This window comes from Carcharhinus amblyrhynchos, chromosome 10 (genome assembly GCF_965287045.1).
Source record: "Carcharhinus amblyrhynchos chromosome 10, sCarAmb.v2.hapA, whole genome shotgun sequence".
In the NCBI taxonomy this organism is placed as follows: Eukaryota; Metazoa; Chordata; class Chondrichthyes; order Carcharhiniformes; family Carcharhinidae; genus Carcharhinus; species Carcharhinus amblyrhynchos.
In genome coordinates this window covers 16,108,734-16,122,346 of record NC_137333.1, presented here as the reverse complement: position 1 = coordinate 16,122,346, position 13,613 = coordinate 16,108,734, and positions in this window count along the sequence as shown.

Sequence of the window (13,613 nt, the reverse complement as noted above, 5' to 3'; positions counted from 1 at the left end):
ATTGAATTTTAATGTACTCCAAAATCTTTCTATTTCGACCATTTTCCCACATGGAGAAATGACCCTGAATGGGACAGATCAGATTGACAGCTAAACTTCCCAATTGTGCTTCCCGGCTACCAGTAAGCAACAACGCATGCAATCAACTAATGATTTGCAAAACCCTTTATTTCCATGCAGTCAATTTCCAACTATCAACAGCAATTTCACCACACAACACGCAACACGTAAGAAATGTATTTGCTGAAATAAAGAAGTGTGGAGCAAATTTATTTTTATGCATTTTGATCAACAGTACAATGATTAGATGGGTGCTAAAAAGAACAGATGATCCACTTCACCAGATTACTGTTAAAAAGCAACTGGTGATTCTGCACTAGCTTAAAAAAGAATGGTTACTGCATGATCGCAAAAATCCAGGGATTAGGAGGTTCAAAGCAGGAACAGCTCGATTCTCCCAATTACACTGGATGAATGAGAGCTCAAACTATGGCCGGAACTCTACCACCTCACCCACCATGAAATCGGAATGGGAGAGGGTCCGACAATGGAAATCTCTGTTGACCTCAGGCAGCAATTTCCAGTCTCGCTCAGGTGAGTCCATAAAATCCCACCCAATGCCTTATTAAAGTTGCATTGCATTAACACAGGCTCTTCATAAGGTTAAACTGGCTGCCTCTCTACTGTCGAGATAAGGGCAGCATGATGGCACAGTGTTTAGAACTGCTGCCTCACAGCGCCAGACTCCCAGGTTCAATTTTGGCCTTGGGTCACTATCTAAGTGGAGTTTGCACCTTCTCCCCGTGTCTGCATGGGTTTCCTTGGGGTGCACTGGTTTCCTCCCACAGTCCAAAGATGTGTGGGTTAGGTTGATTAGCCATGCTAAATTGCCCCTTAGTGTCAGGGAGATTAGCAGGGTAAATGCATGGGGTTACAGGACTAGTGCCTGGGTGGGATTGTGGTCGGTTCAGACTCAATGGGCCGAATGGCCTCCTTCTGTACTGCAAGGATTCTGTGATTCTATAATATGTATATTTGGACTGAAGTTCTGTTACCTCTTGTGCTTTAGCATTAGAGCTTATTGAAAGCTTCTTTTTAAGCAATAAACAAAGATGAAAACCAGGCTTTCAGGAGTCTGCAACCGTTCCAGAGAATATCCATTGTAACTTCAGGCAGTGAGTGAAATGATCAGAGCTTTCAGTGGCTATAATACCAGAATAATTCAGCAACCAGGTAGGTCACCACCTGAGCCCTCAACACTTCTCTGCAAGTTTTAAATGAAGAAAGAACTGGCTTTTATGAAGCACCTTTCATGGCCCAGGATGACACAAAGCATCTTACCGTCAAAGAAGCACTTTGAAGTGTGGCAGTGGTGTATTATAGATCACAGAGGGAATCTGGGTTGCTGTGGTAATGTGCACTGTTGGCATTCATGTTGTAGTCTGTAACTATGGACAGTTATGGCTGGAGCATGTATTACATATTGTACGTACAAAGGTTATTTTGGGAGCACCTCCTCTCCTGTACCCTTTACTACCAAAAAGAACAGTGGTAGACCCAGAAGGGGGAAAAAAATGGAGTAAAAATGGGGAAATAAGGACACTGGCACAAATGGAAATTGGCACAAATTGCAATGGAACACCAGTAAAAATGGGAAAATAAGGATAAGAATACAGGTCCAAACTGTTATTCCCTTCTGGGGAAACATTATAGGGGACACCACTATCTTCAAGTCCTGCTCCCATCACACATCACTCTGACTTGGACAGATGTTGCTGATGATTTATTGTCAATGAGCCATTATTCTGAAATTCCCTTCTTGGCACTACACCAGGAGTGCTAACACCATGAGGGCTGTCGCAGTAATGCAGCCTCACCATTACTCTCCCAGGCGACAAGTGATGAACATTAATGCAAGTAGCCCCTTTTGAAAGCTTTTTTTCAGCACGAGTTTCTGGCCTCTCCAATGGTCAGTCACCTTAGGTATACCCCTTTTGATCTGATTACTCAACACTTCTTTGAAAAGCAGGGATCTCTCCCTGGCCCTGTCAATGTTTATAAGGTCAGTAAAAAGTCTGACAACACCAGGTTTTAGTCCAACCTATTTATTTGATAATATTCTCACTAGCTTTCGAGGGGACAGCCTCTTCGTCAGGTGAATGGAGAGTTCTGGCCTCAGACAGAGCATATAAAGCACAGACAGTTTAGAGATTACTGATTAAAATGCGAATCCTTACACCTAACCTGCTGTTCAAGACCTGAAGTGGCTGACAATGTGAGTGGTAGGAGCACTGATCACAGTTTAAAGAGATGTGTATTGTCTCCAGACAGTACAGTAAGTGAGGTTTTGCAAACCCAGGCAAGTCACAGGGGTTACAGATAGTGCGACATGAACCCAAGATGTATGTGATCAGTGCTCCTACCACTCACATTGTCAGCCACTTCAGGTCTTGAACAGCAGGTTAGGTGTAAGGATTCGCATTTTAATCAGTAATCTCAAAACTGTCTGTGCTTTATATGCTCTGTCTGAGGCCAGAACTCTCCATTCACCTGACGAAGAGGCTGTCCCCTCGAAAGCTAGTGAGAATATTATCAAATAAATAGGTTGGACTAAAACCTGGTGTTGTCAGACTTTTTACTGTGTTTACGCCAGTCCAACGCCGGCATACCCACATAATGTTTATAAGGTCACCAGTGGAAGTTCCTGAAGGATTATTTCATTGTGCTGAGACTTGTTTGCCTTCATCCCTCACAGATCTTTGGGGCCAGCTAGCTCCACAACAGAGAAGTGAGATTATTTTCTCTTTCCTTTTCATACCCACATCTCAAGTACTTTTTTTGAAAAAAAATCCATTAATTTTGGTGAGTATCTAGATATGCTGGCTGGGTCCCAAGTCATAGAATCCCTATGATGAGGAAGGAGGCCATTTTGCCTATTGAACCTGCACTGACAACAATCCCACCCAGAACCTGTCCTGTAACACCACTTATTTACCCTCCTAGGCTCCCTGATTCCAAGAGGCAACATATCATGGCCAATCCACCTAACCGGCATGTCTTTGGACTGTGGGAGGAAACCGGAGCAAACCCACACAAAAACGGAGAGAATGTGCAAACTCCACACAGGCAGTGACCTGAGGCTGGAATTGAACCTGGGTCCCTGGCACTGCAAAGCTAATCATTGTGCCACCGTGCTGCTCTTAGTCAATGAAAGAACTTCCACTGAGCTTTGTAAGTAGCAGAGCCTGTAAGATTACCTGGGTATAAAGGTGATACAGCCAAAGGTAAACACTTGGGAGTGCTTGATAGGTAATATTAAATGTGTATGAGCATCAAATTGCAGAAGTGAAATCCACCTGCAATTGTAGTCCAGGATTGTGGCCTGATACCAAAAAAGGCAATCTGATTTATTATTTTAATTTTGCTTTTACATGTGACCCCATTGTAAGATATTACAGTAGGTAGATGACAACTTTCTCCTCAGGGGTCCAGGTAGCCCCTTTGAATGCCATTTTTCAGCAGAACCATCTGGATTCCCCAGTGGCCAGTCACCTTAGATATATCCCTTTTGATATGGTTATGTAACACTTCTGAATCTCCCCCTGACCATGTCCAAGTTTACAAGGTCACTAGTGGAGGTCCCATAAGGATTGTTTCATTGTGCTGACTTCTTCCCTCACAGATCTTTGCGACGAACTAGCTTCACAAGATAACTGATTTTTTTCTCCTTTTGTTTTGCACTCCATTCCTTACATTTAGTGGGAATTCACTCAGATTTGATAGGCATAATACTGTAGCCATCAGAAACAGAAATTGCTGGAAAAACTCAGCAGGTCTAACAGCATCTGGGGAGGGAGAATAGAGCCAACGTTTCGAGTCAGGATGATCCTTTGTCAGTGTTGATAATACACTCCTTGTTTGCATCATCCTTGGATGGAGTCAGAGATTGGGACACGGCTCTTCTGATTTCTCTAGCCTTCAGAGTTAATTCTGAAGTCCAAAGATGAGCAGGTTAGGTTGATTGGCCATGCTAAAATTGCCCCTTAGTGTCCTGAAATGCATGGGTTAGAGGGATTAGCAGGTAAATATGTCGGGATATGGGGGTAGGGCTGGGTGGGATTGTGGTTGATGCAGACTCGATGGGCCAAATGGCCTCTTTCTGCACTGTAGGGTTTCTATGATTCTATGATCTATGAACTCTGATCATTTATTCGAAGACATGTGAGATTAAGACTAAATAATGTATGTTAGGATTCCCAGATGGCTCAGGTGGGAATTTTTTTTCTGTAACTGGAACAGAAGCAAGCAGACTAGGGTAGTCTAAAATTCAAGGTCTGATTTCTGTTCAGCTAGCTGCAGGTATGGCTCTACAATTAACTTCCTCCTGGGTGGAGGAAGAAAATAATCCACATTTTCCACTCCTGGTCTCTCTGCAATGATCCCCTTCTGCACAGCGTATGGATTTTAGGCCAGGAAGGACTGACTGTCTCTTTGATTCCTCTCATGGCTGAAGAGCTTGTCAACATTTGTCACATGGGGTCCATATTTGCATAAAACAACTGCGGTTCCCCCCTTTGCCACAGAATTGAGCCAGGCAGAAACTCGCAGTGGGAAAAGCAAAGAATTTTGATATCACTTCTGGCCATAAGGTCTGCCTCTCCTACATATTGAATTTATGCAAAGTGCATTCATGTCCTCGTACCTGTATGTGATAAAATGAAGTTTGGAATTGCATTCTCCTTGCCAATTGCTATGAGTCACTTTCATTTCATGGTGTGTTTAAAATGTTTATGTATTTATACAAAGTGTCTTGAAATTCATAACAGTTGCTTGGCTTATTGGTTGAAATACTAGCATTTGCTCCTCACTCAATAAATGTTCAATTGCAAATCAAAGAGTTTCTGAGCCGGTGATCAGTTAAATTGAGGAAGGTATGACGTCCATGGGACATGACAGAAAGTATAAAAATATCAGCTCGCCTGACATAAGCAAAATATATCTGTCCAAACTTATTTAGCCATATTGGTTCTTCCTCTCAGAAACACACATTTCCTGAATGATGAAGTATTTTACTCACTGTATGAACTTGGTGTTCTCTGTGCATCTACAGCTTCCTGATCTCTATTGTCTATATTGCATGCACTGTAACGTATGATTTAATTGTGCACATCATCCTTTTAAGACATGCTTCACAGGTTTCTAAAGATTTTCACTCGCTGAAAATTGGAATCTGTCAGGATACTTTCCCCATTGTATTTCCTTTCAACATAGCATCTGTCAATTCTCAGCCTAGCACCAAAACTACCCGAGGGTGTCTCCATGGAAATGTTCACCCAAGAGCACTTGCATTACTTAAAGAATAAAAAAAGGGAGATTTAATAGGTTGCTTTTAAGTCACTGAAAACCTGTGAGTTAAAGGTAAGTTAAGAAGTGTTGATGGTGGTAGACTCAAATGATAGCGCATGGATTGGTTAGTTGTATTGTATATCTGTTGACTATCTGATGTATACAATGGACCAGAAATTTGTTATGAGCTGTACTGGGGTCACACTTGGCAATCTACCACAGCCCATTCCTATTGAGGCATACAGAATGAAAACTATTTCCTCCTGGTTTTGACAATTGTAGCATTAGGCTGAGTGGGACTCACGCTGTTGGCTTGCTGAGTGCTCAGGATGAAGGTTAAGCAGCAAACACCGATAGCATGTGAAACAACAGGCCAACTCTGTGTAAAGGCAGCCTACCCCTCTCAAAGGAGAGCCGCAGTCATTGAAAGGAAGCTGCTGCTGAGTGCCTGTACTGACAATAGCTGCAAATAGTGATTGAACAAACAGGGGGCAGTGGTGTAGTGGTACTGTCACTGGACTAGCAATCCAGAAACCTAGGACAATGCTCTGGGAATCATCAAATCCCATCATGGCAGATGGTGAAAATTGAATTCAATAAAAATCTGGAATTAAAAGTTGAATGATGACCATGAAATCATTATCAGTTGTCATAAAAACCTTGCTTGTTCACTAATGTCCTTCAAGGAAGGAAATCTGACACCCTTACCAAGTCTGGCCTGCATGTGACTCCAGATCCACAGCAATGTGGTTGACTCTTAAAATACCCTCAGGAATGGGCAATATATGCTGGCACAGGCAGCGACGCCCACATCCCATGAAGAAATGAAACCAAAACGGAATGTTAGAGAAGATGGATCTGAGTTTCGCAGATTGAGGCCTTGGTGATGGAAGTCAACAGGAAGCGAGAGTTCAACTTCAGGTTCTGATTGGGGTGTGAGGGGCTTTGTAGCAGGGAGGGAGGGAGGCCCTCGAAGGTTCACCATTCAAAGCAAAAGGAAACAGCTGACTAGAGAAGACAATGCCACAGATCTGACCTCAAGGAATTGGCCACAATGCCACAATAGGTTGAATGAACATATTGAGGAGTCCAGTCCCAGTGTAACCCAGCGTGGACAGAACTTGGAACCCATCCTTTCCAGGATGGAAGTGATGTCCCCCTCCAGACCCACATGTGATGCAGCATCTGGGGACTGTGCCCTCAGCTTCCATTGCAGCTTTGGCAGAAGCCACACACGGGAATTATGAACTCCATGCTTTAACCACCACTATTGGTGAGGTGTCCTCATGCAACTGAACAAAGGTTTTTTGGTGATAAAGTTTGTGTTCAGTGAATCTATGCCATCCATGTAGCAAGAATATGTGTTATATCGGCGACAACTGCTGTTTGGTATCACAATTGGGCTACACCTTATGCACAGAGGATAAGCCCAGGCTAGCTCCCTTCCCAGCATGGGATATTGTGCGAGTTGCACGTGAAGTAACCAGAAGTAATGTATTCGCCATTCTAAGCACTTCCAAGCCAATGATTTTCTGGACCTGAATCCTTTGTGCCATAAATCAATGTTAAAAGCATTTGTTTCTGCAGTGACATATTACCTGCATGGCAATGGAAAGATATTGCAGAATGTTCTAATTTACAATTATTCGAAGTTCATATGTAACAACATAATAACATTTTGGCGCACAAGAAGCTATTCTGTAGAAAATATTGTTTTTCCAACCTGCCCTTTATTTCAAAATTTGATTATGTAATGTACCGGCTAATTCAACAGACTTTTCACAGTCTTCGGTTGTAACCTTACGGGAAATGAGGTAAGCATCCATTTTAAGCCATTTAGGATATTTCTTGGGGCCCACTACTCACCTGCCACTCAGGAGACCTGCATATAATTTCAGGACAATGCTCCTTGTCACTGTCCAACCTTGTCCAACCAATGAGAACAATATATATAGATATACACATTATATATATAAGTTTATATGTATATATATCGATATATATGTATATATCACTATTCACTTTGTCAAAGGGCTGTGAATCTTTGGAGTTTTCTTTGCCCAGACAGCTTGGAATTTCCATCTTGAGCCATATTCAAAATAGAGAGAGCAATAGATTGTGGATACTGAGGGAATGATGAGGATATCAGGAAGGTGTATTTGAGATACACACTTAGCCATGGTCTAGTTGAACAGTAAATGGCTTACTCCTGCTTCTGTTCCTTATGTTCTTGTCGTAAAATTTCATAATCTTAAATAAATCCAACATATCATCCATTTACCTTATCAAATCTAAAAAATCTTAACTTCTCGGGTTATTCTTCATTGCTGCAACTATTTTATCACTGGCCAGAGCTTCATGAATCTACGTGCCTCATTTTTCATTGTTTTTTTGAATCTCCCTTTAATGGGATATGTAACACTCCTTCCAATTGCTGAGCCATGATTCTGTTTGCCAATGTTTCCTCCCATTTAATCTCTCCTTTTCATCCTGCTACTATTTATTTTCTTATCTATCACCATGGCACAATATAAATAATGTAAGAATAAGAAGTTTGAGGAAGAGAAGAATTAATTTGTTACTAGAAATTTAAGCAAATGTTATAAAATGTTAGCCAAATATACGTAGACATGCCTATCTCAAGAGACAATGGACTATGCCCTGGGATATGTGTCACCTCTGGATTGAAAATTGTCTCTTTTACACACATTTATGGGTTGTGGGTGTTGAAAGTGAGCCAACATTCATTTCTCATCCCAAATGCCCTTGGACTGAGTGGCAATTTCAGAGGTAACAGTCAACTCCATTGCTGTGGATCCACAGTTACATAGAGGCCAGATGAGGTGAGGGCAGCAGATTTCCTTCCCTAAAGGGGATTAGTGAACGAGATGTGTAGATGATTACAACAATTAACAATGCTGTCAGTAGCCTTCAGTTCCAGATTTTTATTAAATTTAAATCCTGCCATGGTGGGATTCAAACTCAAGTTCCCAGAGCATTACCCTGGATCTCTGGATTACTAATCCAATGACAATATCATTACACCACCACCTCCCCTGTTGTGGCTGCAGAGGCCAACTCTTAAAGTTTTTAATTTATTGATTTATTACTCACAAGTCAGCTTACATTAATCCTGCAATGAAGTTAGTGTGAAAATCCCCTAGTCGCTATACTCCCAGTGCCTGTTCTGAGGGCAAATTTAGCATGGCCCAACCCACCAAAACAGCACGTCTTTCAGAATGTGGGAGGAAACTGGAGCACCCGTAGGAAACCCATGCAGACATGGGGCGAAGGTGCAGACTTCTCACAGACAATAACCCAAGATGGGAATCGAACTCGGGTCCATGGCGTTGTGAGGCAGCAGTGCTAATCACTGTGCTACCTGAGCAACAGTCCCTTCCACAGCTGGCACAGATGAATAGTGTTGGCCTGAAGTCACCTGATGTTTCTTTTCCTTCCATTGAAATCTCTTTTCTACTATCTGGTTATTTCTTGTGTCCCCTGCTTTTTTCCAGACTGCTTGTCTCAAGATTCTTCAGTCAGCAGTGAAGACATTCCATGTGTCAACTCCATCCCTGTCAACTTGAGATCTCATTTACAGATGTCCTTGCATCGTAGACATGAGCAACTTATTGGTCTTGTGTTGATAGCAAATTTGCCATAGAGCGCGTCTTTGGGAATACGGCCACATTCAGTCTGCGCACCTGACCCACCCAACAGAGTCACAGCTGATTCAAGAGGGCAAATATGCTTGGGATCCCTGCACACTGTTATACCGTCACTTTTGGCACTCTACCCTGCCTGAGACAATGGAGGAGGAACTTGTCAGCTGTTTCTCTTGGCTGCACAAGTTGCACATGCTTTGCTGCTGTAAAGGAAGTTGCTGAGAATACAAGGCTTGTACACACAGAGCTTTGTATTTTAGATGAGTTTGTTAATTGTCCGTATGTGCCTTCTCAACTTTGAATTGGTAATATCATCTCCCTTTTAAATTACAAAATCATTGTAACCAACTGAGGAGTGGGAGGAAGAAAGGAGTCAGTTCACCCAGGTTCATCCAGTTGTAACAAGAAACTGCCTAACTCTGCCATGATCATTATAAGTGGCAGTGATGAAGCTTGTTTGAGTACATTATCCATTGGACACGGGGAAACATGCCCAAACAGAGCGTGGAGCCTCTGCTGTACTCAGTTTTTGACAACAAATATTGATAGTTGACATGTGTGCAGATATTAAAATGTTGCAAGGGGGTATAAAGTGCATTTTTAAAAATTTTGAACACCCACAGTTGATTTAGGTAATAGCTATAAAGAAATTTGAGAACTCACGATTATACAATTTAGTTGCCATAGCAACTGATAATGATTCACCTGTAACTGGAGGTTCACATTCTGTTATTTGGACTTCAACCATTATTTTTATATTTAACACCTTATAGTGATGTATATTTGTACAGTTTGTAAAAGGAAAATTACCAATTTGTTTATCATAGACAAGAGCAACTTGGTCAGAAAATTAGCTCCTGCACCTTTGCATTTGAGTTGATTTGAATCTTAAACCTTGAACTTACACAAGGAGATGGTCAGACTCACCTGTTCATTATGCGCACTGGGAGATAACCTTGTTAATCTTCTTCTCATCCAACTCACCCTTCCCACAGCTGACACTGTTGCCTCTTCTAGCGGATCAGCTCTCACTAACTGTCTGTGCACCTCCCTCCAGAACATCCATTCACTTGTATGTAAGGCTCTTGCCATCTGTTAAATGATAGTGGATGATTGCATCAACAACATAACCTGAGCAGTACCCTGACTGAGAGGTGATGACACCTTCTCCCAGAAGGACTATATCTTCAACCACTTGCTCCATCAAGACCACCCTGCGTCGCCGTGTGGTGCTAATCAAATGATCACACCTCAGCCTGAATCCCAGCTCTTCGGCCACCTTCTCCTCCTTTGAGCACTCTCCCCGTTCCAACCCTTCGCCTCTCTTTCAAAATCCTCACTCAGTTACTGATCTATGTGCGATATAATTTTATCAGAGATTTTGCCACTTTTTTCCTCTCTCCACCTCTGCATCAAATGACTTCCCATCCTTGGTGGTTTCAACCTCCATCTCAACACATTGTTTTTCTCTCCTCTGAGTTCACAGGTTCCTTATCCTCTCTGAATCCCTCCTTCGAGATAAACTCCGTAACGTTTACATCTGGCCACCCGCTTGGCCTTGCAACTCACAGATGAGGCTATCTCTGATCATGTCATTGAACTGATCACCACTTCCCTCACTCCAACTCCACTATCTTCATTATCAATCCCTAGAAACAACTGTCCCCAATTCACTTAAAACTGCACTTTCAACATCTAAGTGATCTGATCTGTTGCCCTCCATTCACTATAACATCATTGCAGTTATTCATTTGCTCAGCCATGCCATCACTTTCACATTTGCTGTCCTAGTCCCCTGTAAAACTATTATTCATTTGCTATTCCAATGTGAACCTCAAGTCTGCTATTAAGTCAAAAGGGCCAATGGGTAAAGTGCACGGCTGGTTGAACTATCCACCGCCATACCTGACTTGACTCTTTAAAATGCTCTTGAAGGGGGATATTACATCCCCCTCCTCATCCTCTAAAGGACCAATGTTTCCTTCAGCCGTTCTTTCTCGTTTTACATATTTGTAGAAATCTTTGCTTTCTGTTTTTATATTCTGAGCTAGTTTACTCTCATAATCCATCTTACTTTTCTTTATACCTTTTCTTGAGGCTTTCTGGTGATCTTTAAAGATTTTCCAATTCTCTAGGTTCCCACTAATCTTAGCTATTTTGTATGTATTTTCTTTCAACTTGATACCCTCCTTTATTTCTTTAGATTATATCTGTTTCTACAGTCCGTCACTGCCACTCTGCTTGAGATCAGTGGAGGGAAAGGGGGGGGTCCACTGCTCCATAAAAGTTCAATTTGGGCACTCCAGTTAGTGAGATGGTAAAGTGCTGAGCATCCAGCGGCTCACTGCCTGAGACTGGTGGGGTGGAAGGGGGCAGGGGCCCATGATCTGTCTGGGTGGCAGGGTGTTGTGGGGATAAGGGGGTCAGGAATGTAATGGGGGTGGGGCAATGTCTGTCAGGGCCAGGGGGAGGCATTATGTGGCCTGGGAGGGATGTGGCAGGGGAGCTGCATTCTATCATTTTTTCTGCGCTTGTGCAGTTGGAGGTGCCGATCAGAGTTGCAGGATTTCAGGCATATTTAGGCTTGTGTCACGCGATTCAGAATCGCTGATATTTTTGCAGGCTGGGTGCACATGGGGGCATCTGAGAACCGGTCTAAAAGTCAGATCTGAAACATTCCCAGTTTCAAGTCCTCTCAGCACTTAGAATCAAAATGGTAAAATAGGGCCCATAGAATCCCTTCGGTGCAGAAAGTTGCAGTTAAGTATGCACCGACAACAATTCCACCGAGAACGCTATCCCCATAACCCTACATGTCCACCCTACTAATCCCCTGACACTCGGGGGAAATTTAACATGGCCAATCTATCTAACCCACACATCGGGGGGTGGGGAGGGTGATCCGTGGAGTGCGTGGTGGGCAGGCACTGCGGAAGGATGCACGGGAAAAAGAAAGAAAAATGGGCGGCACGGTAGCACAGTGGTTAGCACTGTGGCTTCACAGCTCCAGAGACTTGGGTTCGACTCCCGACTTGGGTCACTGTCTGTGTGGAGTTTGCACATTCTCCCTGTATCTGTGTGGATTTCCTTGGATGCTCCGGTTACCTCCCACAATCCAAAGATGTGCGGGTTAGGTTGATTGGCCATGCTAAAATTGCCCCTTAGTGTCCTGCAATGTTTATGTTAGAGGGAATTGTGGGTAAAATATGTAGGGATATGGGGGTAGGGCCTGGGTAGGATTGTGGTCGGTGCAGACTCGATGGGCCGAATAGACTCTTTCTGTACTGTAGGATTTCTATGATCTTTAGAGTGCGGGAGAAACCGGAGCACTCAGAGGAAACCCACGCAGAAAGTGCAAACTCCACACAGACAGTGACCCAAGGCTGGAATTGAACCCAGGTCACTGGCACTGTGAGGCAGCCGTGCTAACTACTGTGCACTGTGCCCCTAACCATACCTCTGGAACACTCTTTAATTTCACTCCTGTCTGAGCTCATCTGTGGCTGAAACTTTCATTCATGCCTTTGTTACCTCTGGACTTGTCTATTCCAACGTGCTTCTCGCTGGTCTCCTGTGTTCTGTGCTCTATCAACTTGGCATTATCCAAAACTCATGTCTAACTTGCAGCAAATCCCATTCCCATATCACCCATATGCTTGCTGACCTCCATTGGCTCTCAGTAAAGCAACATCCGATTTTAAAATTCTCATTTGATTGAATAGAGAGGGACAATTACATGTTGGGGTACTACCACCATGTAATTGTTCCTCTCTATTTCTGTAATCTGCTCAATGACCCTCTGCACTCAAATTGTGGCTCCTTGTCCATTCATGATTATAATTTCTCCACCTTTGGTGGCCGTGCTTTCAGTTGATTAGCGTTCCAATTCAGAAAGTCCCTCCATATACTCTCCACCTCTCTACCCTGCTTTCCTCCTTTAAGATCCATTCTAAAATCTACCATTTGGCTAAGCTTTCATCATCTGCCCTAATTGTTTCTTAATGTCATATTTTGTAGAATTCCCCTAAGTAGCACCTTGGAATGCTTCAATTGATAAAAGTGCTATATTTATTGATATTTTGATTTGATTTCATTTCATTTATTATAGCCAAATGTATTAGTATATAATGAAAAGTATTGTTTTGTGCATGCTATACAGGCAAAGCATACAGTTGATAGAGAAGGGAAGGAGAGGGTGCAAAATGTGATGTTATAGTGATAGCAGGGTGTGCAGAAAGATCAACTTAATATAAGGTATGTCTATTCAAAAGTCTGATGGCAGCAGGGAAGAAGCTGTTCTTGAGTCGGTTGGTACGTGACCTCAGACTTTTATACCTTTTTCCCGTTGGAAGAAGGTGGAAGAGGGTGTGTGGGCTCCTTGATTATGCTGGCTGATTTTCTGATGCAGCAGGAAGAGTAGACAATGTCAATGGACGGGAGGCTGGTTTGCATGATGGACTAGGCTTCGTTCATGACCATTTGTAATTTCTTGTGATGTTGGAAAGAGCAGGAGACAAACTTAGCTGAGACACAACCAGGAAGGATGTTTTCTCTGGTGCATCTGTAAAGGTTGGTGAGAGTTGTAGTGGATGTGCCAAATTT